This window comes from Carlito syrichta, unplaced genomic scaffold (assembly GCF_000164805.1).
Source record: "Carlito syrichta isolate Samal-C Ts95f unplaced genomic scaffold, Tarsius_syrichta-2.0.1 Scaffold287577, whole genome shotgun sequence".
Classification (NCBI taxonomy): domain Eukaryota; kingdom Metazoa; phylum Chordata; class Mammalia; order Primates; family Tarsiidae; genus Carlito; species Carlito syrichta.
In genome coordinates, this window is record NW_007231673.1 from 8692 (window position 1) to 20394 (window position 11703).

Below are 11703 nucleotides of genomic sequence, written 5' to 3' on the forward strand. Positions count from 1 at the left end.
TCAACAATGTGAAGATGTCCATCTTACCTAAGGCAATCTACAGATTCAATGCAACACCCATCAAATTACCAGCAACATTCTTCTCAGAACTAGAAAAAACAACACAGGAATTCATTTGGAATCACAAACGACCAAGAATGGCCAGAACAATCCTCAGTAAAAACAACAAAACAAAACAAAACAAAACAAAAAAACCAAAGCAGGTGGTATCACTTTACTGGTCTTCAAATTTTGCTATAAAGTTGCAATCATCAAAACAGCTTGGCATTGGTATAGGAACAGACATATAGATCAGTGGAATAGAATTGAGATTCCAGAAGCAAAACCTCAATTCCTCAACCAACTCATCTTTGACAAAGTCTCCACCACCTACCACTGGGGAAAGGAAAACCCATTTGGTAAATGGTGCTGGAAAAACTGGCAGACCACCTGCAGAAGATTGAAACAGGACCCCTATCTATCCCCATACACAAAAATTAACTCTAAATGGATCAGAGACCTAAACGTAATACTTCAAACTATAAGAACCTTAGAAAATGAAGGACATACCATCATGGAAATTGAACTGGCATCCAATTCCTGAACAAAACCCAAAACCCACAGGCCATAAAAGAGAAGATAGATAAGTGGGACCTCATTAAATTGACAAGCTTCTGCAAAGCCAAAGAAACCATCAAGAGAGCAGTGAGACCGCCTACAGACTGGGAAAAGGTATTTGCCAACTCGAGGTCTGACAAAGGCTTAACATCTTGGTTCTACAACAACCCCACTGCCAAATGGGCAAAAGATATGAACAGACACTTCCCAAAGGAAGACATACGAGCAGCCAACACACACATGAAGAAATGTTCAACCTCACTAATCATCAGAGAGATGCAAATCAAAACCACACTGATACCACCTAACTCCAGTCAGAATGACAATTATCAATAACTCAAAAAATAACAGTTGCTGGAGAGGGTGTGTCAAAAAGGGGACATTTCTACACTGTTGGTGGGAGTGTTAACTAGTGCAACCTCTTTGGAAAGCAGTGTGGCGATTCCTAAAAGCTCTAAATATCAAACTCCCATATGACCCCGCAATTCCTCTATTGGGAATATACCCTGAAGAACTCAAATCACTCTGTAGAAAAGATACCTGCACACGTATGTTTATCACAGTATTGTTCACAATAGTAAGAACCTGTAATCAACCATGCTGTCCCTCAAAAGAGGACTGGATTTAAAAAATGTGGTACATATACACGATGGAATACTACGCAGCCATAAAAAAGAACAAAATCATGAATTTCACAGCAACCTGGATGGAACTAGAGTCTATAATACTGAGTGATCTCTCACAGAAACAAAGATCTGTGTATCACATGTTTTCACTCATATAGTGGACCTTAAACATGCAATGTAATACTATAAGAAAATGACTGACAGTAGTGAGAAACTATGGGGGGGGAGGGAGATGGGATTAACGTTAGTAAATATCTGTCTGGGGACGAGGAGACACCTCTTATCAACAAGGGTGCCTGAATGAAGCATATTTGTGTAGCTAACCCTTAATTGTACCCCACAATATCATAATAAAAAATATCGATTATAAAAAAAACAAAAATCACACTATTAACATTTGGCAGAACGTAGGACATGGTAGTTAACAACAGAAGAATTGAATTGTTTGTTTATGGATCATACATCATAAAACCAGTGATCTTTGTCATTCATTACCCAGACATCTTTTCCAGAAGGTTCTTCATGAAATTCTGAGCAGGACTGTGGTATGAAAAACTAGACTCCACAGTTTGATTCATATAGAATTTTGAACTTTTCAGAAAAAAAGGATAAGGGATTTCTCAAGAAGAAAAAATATTAGCTTCACATGGATCCATGGAAATTCACAATCCTGAAGTTTTCATAGAATCTTTCCAATAAGGTAAGAAAATTCTGATCTTTAGAATGGAATCAATTTTGAAAGACAATGGAGCAGATCACATTGCAGGGAGCATAACTCAGAATAAAAGTTGGATCGCAGGATGAGCCTAAAATATTGAAAACAAGTTTAAAATATAATTAATAGGTAAATATAATACATTCTGTATTTTTAAAAAGCAAAGAAAATTTTGCAATTTAAGGAAACTTTTAGAAATATATTATCTTTATATTTTAAAATTGAGCATAATATCAGCATATATATAACTTTTACCTTAAATTGAGTTAAGCATTACATCTAAGATGATTAAAGAATGTTATTTTACTAGTGGCAATTCACACACACCATCCACTATCCTTATTTAAACCCTTTTAACCCAGTGTGTCTATTACTTTGGAAGGAAAAGGAAGACTTTACAAAAAACAATAATTTAAGCTTTTAGAGCAGAATCATATTTGTCTGCAGAGCCTATGGACAATAAAACTCAGAGAAAGAGAGAACAGTTGAAGACTTTTTATATACAATAAATAGTTGAAAGAATTATGTGTTGAAGCACATGAAAAAATAATACACCACAATTAAGTGGATTATATCCCAGAGGTGCAAGGGTGCTTCAACATATGCATATCGGTAAAAATGATCCATAAGCAGAATAATTTTAGACCTAGAGAATCCAAAGAATGCCTACAAAAGTCTCCTGGACTTGATAAGTGAATTTGGTAAAGTTTTGGGATATAAAATCAACACACACAAATCAAATCAGTAGCGCGACTATACACCAATAGCAACCAAGCTGAAAATCAAATAAAAAAACTCAATTACATTTACAATAACAGCCAAAAAACTAAAATACCTAGAAATATATTTAACTAAAGAGGTTAAGGATCTCTACAAAGAGAACTATAAAACTCTGATGAATGAAAGTATAGAGAACACAAACAAATGGAGAAGCATCCAATGCTCATGATTGGGTTGGAAGAATCTACATTGTTAAAAATGACCATATTGCCCAAAGTAATCTACAGATTCTACACAATCCCCTCCAAAATCTTTTCTTTTTTGCAGAATTAGAAAAAACAATCCTAAAATTCATATGGAACCAAAAAAGACCCAGAATAGCCAAAGCAATCCTAAGCAAAAAAGAACAAAGATGGAGGCATCACATCACATCACGTTCAAATTATATAATAAGGCTGCAGTAACTAAAACAGCATGGCACTGGTATAAAAACAGGCATATATAGTAATGGAACAAAACAGAGACTCTGGAATTAAACCCAAATACTTTCAACCAACTGATCTTTGACAATGCAGCCAAAAATGTACACTGAGGAAAGGACACCCTGTTCAACTAATGGTGCTGGGAAAATTGTATAGCTACATGCAGAAAAATTAAGCTTAATTCCCACCTCTCCTGATATACAAAAATTAACACAAGATGGATTAAAGGCTTAAATGCAAGATCAAAAACATTTAAAATAAAACAAAAATTTTTGAAGAAAACCTAGGTAAAACTCTTCTTGACATTGGCGTAACAAAGAATTTATGGCTAAACCCAAACAAGTGCAACAAAGTTATAAATAAACAAGTGAAAATTTAACTGAAAAGATTCTAAACAATAAAATATATAACAAACAAAACAAATAGGAAACCTACAGAATGGAAGAAGATATTTGCAAACTATACATCTGATAACAGACTAATATCCAGAATTTGCAAAGAACTCCACTTAGGAAGAAAAAAAAGCAAATAACTTCATTTTTAAAATGAGCAAAAAAGACCTCTCTGAAAAGAAGCTTTACATATGGCCAGCATAATTTTGAAAAAATGCTCAACATCATTCATAATCACAGAAATGCAAATTAAAACCACAATGGGATGCCACCTTACACCAGCGAGATTGGCCATTATAAAAAAATGGAAAACAGCAACAACAACAAAACAGTCGATGCTGGCATAGATGTGGAGAAAAGGGAACATTTATACGCTATTGGTGTCCTTGTAATTCAGTACAACCTCTGTGAAAACCAGTATGGAGATTTCTCAAACAACTAAAAGTAGATAAGTAGATAAAATTTCATACCGCAATCCCACTACTAGGTATCTACCCAAAAGAACAGAGATTGTTATATGAAAAAGACACCTGTACCTTCATGGTCTTTGCAGCACAATTCACAATCGCAAAGATGTGGTATCAACATAAATGCCTATATATTAATTGGTGGATAATGAAAATATGATACACACACACACACACACTGTGAAATGCAATTCATCTATCAGCTATCAAAAAGAGTTAACTCGGGTCTTTTGCAGCAACTTGGATGGGATTGGAGAACATTATCCTAAGTCAACTAACTCAGGAACAGAAAACCAAACACCTCATATTTTTGCTTATAAGTGAGAGCTAAACTAAGGATATACAAAGACATAAAGAATGGTATAATGGACACTGGAGACCTAGAACGGTGAGGGAGGGAAGGGACAGAGGGACAAAAATTACCTGTCAGGGACAATGTGCACAGGTAGGGGTGGTGAGTACACTTAAAGCCCAAACCATCAGCTGTTTGTACCCCTGAGGCTACTGAAATGAAAAAAAATCATATGTTGACTCAGTAGAGAGGAGATAAAGTTAGAGAGTTTGTGTGTGAATTCGTGTATTTGAAGATACAAATGTGAAAAGCAGAATGCATCTATATTATATAACAAGAAACACCAGTACAAAAAAGTAAGTATAAAATGGATTTGCTTGTCTAAAACAAAATAGTAACTTTTTATTTCAAATATAAACCTTAGTAATGCAAACAAAAAGGTAAATTGATACATGGAGTCTTTTTATTTCTTATTTTAAAATTGATAAATGGAGTTTTCTTATCTCTTATTTTTTAAAAATCCTGAATTTTACTCCTTAGGATACTAAAGTCTATTATCCAATTGCCTCCAAATTTAATTTTTTGGGAAAGCTGCTCTCGTGTGAATTCTGGGATATTATTCCATATAGCCATCAAGATAAGTATGCTTTAATAAGTGTTCAAATTTGATAAGTTAAGCCAAATCTATTGTTTTACAGGCAAAGAAAATAAATTATAAAAGAAGTGGGTTTTTAATTGGTAGGGGCTCTGTAAAATGGATTTTTAAAATCAAGTCATCAATAAACTGTATATGTAAAGAACCACTAAATTCATATCTATAAACACTAAAGGGTGACTTGAATTGAAAGTGTTCTGAATAACTGGCAAGACATTGACAGATAGAAAATCTGTTCAGTTAACAGCTTGGGTACCAGGCTGCTTTAAATATCACAAGGCTCTATGCTCTCAGAAAAAGTTTTATTTTAGCCAAGTTCATAGGGGATAACTTGGGAAGTTTTGGGGATAGTGTGTGTGTGTGTGTGTGTGTGTGTGTGTGTGTGTGTGCACGCGCGCGCACGTGCGCGCATTTCATAGGTAAAATATGATATCTAGTCTTTCACTTCATTTGGAATAGAAAGTTTTTAAATAGAGAATTTGGGATCTGAGTGAATAATCAAAATCAGTGTGATAATCACTTCATAGGTGGGTAGAATTGGAGCTGGGAGAAAATCAACTACCATAAGCGTCTATGCCAGATCCTATAATGGGGGTGGGAGGTGTTAAGCAAAACTGAAAGCAAAGACAAATGATACTTAAGGAAGTCAGGGTAAAGAGTTATTAATAATACCAAAATCCAGATAAACAAATTATTTATATATTAGTCCTGAAGTATTTTGCAGAACTAAGTTATAGCATATATTTACTCAGAATGCATAAATCACTACACAATAATGGTAGACCAGAGGTAATTAATAGTGCTATTTTAAAAATGGTACAGTGTTATGGAGAAATAATAATTGGTGAGAACTGTATTGAATATGCCCAGCAACTAAAATCACATATAGCGTCATTACTGGCCAGAAATTGCAAGCAAGGACCTGGGAGACAAGCCCCAACAGGACAGTACAGATGTATTCCAAGTAAATGAAAGCACATGAGACTTGGTGGTGAAATGGTCTGGAAATGTAAATCACATTTATACTCAGGAGAAAACATTTCTCGTTAACTCTTTCTGAAAATGAACTCAAAATCTGTCTGCATCATATCTGGTTTGAAAACAAGAAAACGATTGAGTAGAAAAATAGGATTACACAACCTTTTATATGTACACTCTATGCTCACTCATGTCTGTACACACACAGCACAGATACCTACAAGCTTCCTCTACTTCTTGCTTCAAATCTCCTTTTTGAACATCAGGACTGACAACCAAGACCCATAATGAAATATCTGGCATCTCCTGAAATGTTTCTGAGGACGTTATTAGAGAACAATTATCTATTAGGGTCACTGACACAGAGTAATGTGTCACCCACCCCTGGTGTTCCTCAACTTTTCTACCAGGCAGCAGGCTTCCTCTTGAACAGGGTCCTCAGTGCTCTTCTTCCCCATCCCAAAATTTTGCAGGATACTGAGGGAGAAACACCAGAGCTCCTTCCATCTCTTGGCGTTGCTGAAAATAAGTTCAGAAAGAGCATAGATAAAATTAGGGAGAGATTGTTGATCCTAGAGATGCAGTGCTTTTGCCAAGGACACACAACACAGACTGCAGATGGAAGAGCTGAAGGTGGAGACTGTAACGCCCGCCATCTTGTACCCTTCCCGCTACGCAAAGCATTCATTTCCACTGCGTCATCAAAGTTTACTGATTGTGTCCTGGGATTCAGTGTTTCAAGAATCAAACCAGTATTCCTCACAGTAAGCATTAATTTAGTTCACAATTATGGCACCAATGGAGTAAATTGGGGTTCAGGAGAGTTTGGTTGTAATCTTTAAAATATGAGTGTGTCCAGGTCCTGTGGTGAACCCTTTCTCCAGGGCAAAAAGAAGATATTAATTACTGCCTGACACACACAGCTATAAACTCTAAAAGACCCACATCATCTTATTTGGATGAAATGTGCTCAATTGCTCTCTTTAGAGCAACTAAATTTCATTCCTTGAAATTTCTTCTCCTTTCTTTTGTTGCTGAGCTGATCTCAGAGTTCCCTTCTCTCTTTAAATATCTGTGATTCATTTATTCATAAATGAAGATAGAAGGGCTCTCTGAGATCAACTGTTCTAAACTTTGCTTTGTTTTGTTGGATGAACAATTAGTGATTTAGAGAAATTAAGTGTCACCAGTGTGTCAGTAGAGCACTTTGCTTTAGAATCCCCATTTTCCCAACTCCTAGGTCAGGAACATGTTCACATCTCAACCAAAAGAATTTCCATCTTGGTCAAAATGATCAGGAGACTATCTGAAATAGTTCCTGTGCAGTTTCAGAGTGAGGCAAACCTCAGCTTGACTAGTGTGGTAAATTAGAGCAGTTTATTTGTTGTTGTTGTTTGTTTATAGAATTCAATATTTATTTACTTATTTATTTTTATTTTAATCAATTTTTTAAAAATGATATTGTGCTACTTGGAAGGCTGAGGAGGAAGGATCGCCGGAGCCCAGCAGGTCGGGGCTGCGGTGGCCGGGAGCGGCCACTGCACTCCATCTGGGCGACAGAGTGAGACTCCAACTCAAAAAAATAAAATAAAATAAAATAAAATGATATTGTGGGGTACAGTTAAGGTAGACAAATATGCTCTGTCCAGGCACTCTTGTTGATAAGAGGTGTCTCCCCATCCCCAGACAGATATTTACTACCATTAATCCCATCTCCCTTCCCCTCCATAGTTTCCCACCCTGTCAGTCATTTCCTTATAGTATTACATTGGATGTTCAAGGTCCACTATATGAGTGAGAATATGTGATACTCAGATCGTTGTTTCTGGGAGAGATCACTCAGTATTATAGACTCTAGTTCCATCAGGTTGCTGCAAAATTCATGATTTTGTTATTTTTTATGGCTGCGTAGTATTCCATCGTGTATATGTACCACATTTTTAAAATCTAGTCCTCTTTTGATGGACAGCATGGTTGCTTCCAGACTCTTGCTATTGTGAATAATGCTGTGATAAACATACGTGTGCAGGTATCTTTTCTATAGAGTGATTTGAGTTCTTCAGGGTATATTCCCAGTAGGGGGATTGGGTAGAGGAGAAACTACTCAGTAAATGGTCTGGGAAAACTGACTGACCACATGCAGAAGATTGAAACAGGACCCCTTTCTATCCCCATACACAAAAATTAACTCTAAATGGATCAGAGACCTAAATGTAAAACCTCAAACCATAAGAACCTTAGAAAATGAAGGACATACCCTCATGGAAATTGGAACTGGCATCCAATTCTTGATCAGAATTCAATATTTAGAGCAGGTTTGTTTTTCAGCAATGCTATGTGAGAAATACACAGTTCCAACTTACTCCTTTCCTGCACCCACATATAGCCATGGGAGCTTCCCTACATTCTTCCTATTTCTTCCTCTCTGCTCTTATCTTTATAAAGACAGCATGACCTCCTGGAACTGTACTTTATTTTCTCACTTGTATCGATCACAGGAAAATGAATGTATAAAAAATTTCCCAGCAATGAATATTTTTTTATTTGGAGCATATACCCAAGAAAGACTCTAAATGAATCTGAATTACCAGAACCAAATCATTTTTCTCAGTTTTTTAATGATAACATATCATCAATTCTGCACAAGATAAGTATAAGCACATGTAACCATGACAAAAGTGTTACAGAGTATAAATGGTAATAGCAGATATACTTGTGCCGAGATCTGACAAAGTCCTTAATGAAGGTTGGATGATCACTGGAACTTGAGAAAATGGAACGCATCAGAAAAGATATGACAGAAGATATCCCTAAGAGTGAATATGTCCCCAGTTAGGAAGAGTTGCAGGTGACAGCACATTGACAGCCAGATGGCCTCTCCTTCAGACAGGAATTAAATAGATCTGGTATGGGGGGCTAGAAAAAAATTCCATTTTCAATTCTAGTGGTATTGAGGTTCTCTGGATTGATCAGAGACTTCAGTTTAAAATTCTGTAAAATGGAATTCAGGAATAAAAACAGCTCCATGCGGGCCAGTCCCTCTCCCAGACAAATCCATTGACCTAAAAACAAACAAACAAAACACATAAAGTAGTTACTCCTTCTGTGTGACTGTGACAAACACTGAGTTTGTGATTGGCAAAAACAGAATACCAAGTAATTAAGGATTGAATGGATAAATTTATGGATGGATGCATACATAGATGGATGGATGAAAGCATGGTTGAATAGACAAATGAACAAAAAATGAACACACCTGCAAACTCATTAACATCTGATCTTTGCAGACACCCTTCTCTAAGCAAGCAATTCACTAAGTATTTCCATATGATAAAAGCTCTTTTAATACTTTGAGTTTCCACCCATGGCTTTATGAAAACACATTCACATTTTTGTGTCTCCTTTTCCCAGACGGATATCCCATGCTATTTTCTTCCACTCTTTAAACCATCTGTTCTCAGTTGTGGCCATACATGTTCTTCATAAATCTCCACATCGCTATGATGTTTTAGTTTTAAATTGTGCTGTTCTTTTTGTGCAAGAAGAACTTTTGTTACACTGAATTTAAGACATACATCAAATTGTATGTCCTCTTTACACTCCTTGTGATCGTCACAAATAATAAAATCTTGCCCTCTCTGGGTTCTTGCAATGCCATATTTATGCTTCTGTTGGAGCATGGATCACCTGAAGTAATAAATCCTTAATTTATTTAATTAACTATTATTCTATTTTACTGAAATGCAAATTCTAGAAGGAACATCTCTATCTTTGTCCTGTTTGTATCTGCAGTGCCGGATATAAACCAGACATGAAATATCACAGAATAAAATTAAAAATCCCCATGGCCAGACTCACCACACACAGGTTCCAAAATGTGTTATCATAATTGGAGGGACAGCAGGGTTCTCTGCAATCATCACAGAGTGACCTGCTACATTCCCAATGTTTTCCAGTGTCCCTGGTTATTTGGCGCAAGTTTGATCATCTTGATGTGGAGCAAATACTCCCCTCCTGTGATTCATTGCCTCCTTAAAAATTCCCTGCCTTCTCTTTTCTTTATCTCTGCCTTCTTTGAAGAAGCTAATATATCACTTACTATTAGATAGCCACTTTCTCCATTTTATGCCTCGATATGAGTTATGAGAAGGCAAAAATCAGAAAGTTGCTCCATCTCCTCTTTCCAGCAGGCTAAGATTTACTTTCTGACAGTTCCATTCCTACTGAAGTACTATGATCTGGTGACTTATCTACTTCCCTAACTTGTGTGAGGCCCTTTGGTGCTCATTCTGTGCTTTTTGATACTTGTATCCCTGTATCTCATCAAGGGGGTTCAGGAGAAACACATAAAATACACTCGATGAAGCTGTGGAGTTAGATACATTACTCGTGGCAGGTGAGGAAAGTCTAAACGAGTTCTAGGAGGAGCTCTGGGGTACCTTAGTGATCACAGAATTCAAGCAATCTATACTTTAGTTTTCTTTATTTGGAAGAATGGTAACAACTCCCCAAATCCTCACTAATCTGACCAAAAATGAGGACATGTCATGACAAAGAAACACATGGGGACTGACGGTGGAGCTTCTGATCATGTACAAAGAATAATTCTATCAGCTCTGGAGGGGGTACCATGTAAGTTTCAACTGACTTTAAAAACATACGTTGTTTCCTGATTACAAATGGAAACGAATTTCTGTTACCTGCTGGAAAAGGTATGAAGTAGTCACTTTTCTTGAAGTTGCCACTTTCATCCAGAAAGTGATCAGGGTCAAACCTCTTTGGGTTGAAGAATGCTTTGTCATCGTGCAGCACAGATGCTAGATATGTTAATATCATGTCCTGAAAATAACAGACATGAATAAACAACGTATAAAGAAGTTATTCAGCTGTAAGAAACAACAGTAATCACCTAGTCAACAATGTTGATACATAGATGAGAAAATGTTGGTCCATGGAAGAACAGTGACATTTCTAGCTGGAAAGACCCAGTAACAAACAGGAATGAATTTAATCAATGATTCTGCAGAGGTTCTATGCAATTGACTTAAACTAATGAGTACTTGGGTACTTGGGAGCAAGTTTTTCAATATCCTCTGTTCACCACTAAGCTTGTACACCGGTGTTTGTCCCTAATTGCTGCTGTATTTCATCATTTCAGTTTTCACACATCTCTGCCTAGTGTATATGGTTTAAATGATACACTATTGAATATTTGAAATGATATCTGAAATGTCCAGAGTAGCTGTTCACAGAACTTTTGTAAATAAACATGATTTAGTTAAAAATGATGTTTTGTTTTATAATGAAAAATAAGTCTAGTGAAAAGCATAAAACTATTGATGGTTTATCATTTTTGTTCAGTTTGTTTTCATTTTAAGATGTAGGAAAAAATCTATCACAGATTAACCTCTGTCTAAAAGACAGATGAGCAATGACAATAGAAAAAAATCTTCACTTAGTAACAATTCAGGTAAGGATCATCAGGTCAGGCAAGTATTATGTGTTAAAACAAAGACTGTTGGAGTGTGATTTTTGGAGGCAGGATTTTTATAGAGTTTAATGTACTATGCCATAGATTTTTATTAATTAGCACAAAAAGCAGAACCTCTGTGATAAAGTGATCTGGCAGATATCACTTTACTATGTGAGAAACTTAGCAGAACCAATAATGGCATAAGCGACATTGTGTTTGTCCAATTCATCAATATGTTTCAGTGGAATCTTCGAAATCATAACCAGAATCCAATCTCTAGAAAGCAACTACACAAAACCAGCATGA

The 11703-nt window shown here is 36.2% G+C and overlaps 1 pseudogene; it reads right to left on the reverse strand.

Moving 5' to 3' along the window:
• The window catches only part of LOC103254859, a 16767-nt pseudogene extending 6007 nt beyond the window's left edge, over positions 1–10760 (reverse strand).
• Positions 10761–11703: the final 943 nt, after the last annotated feature.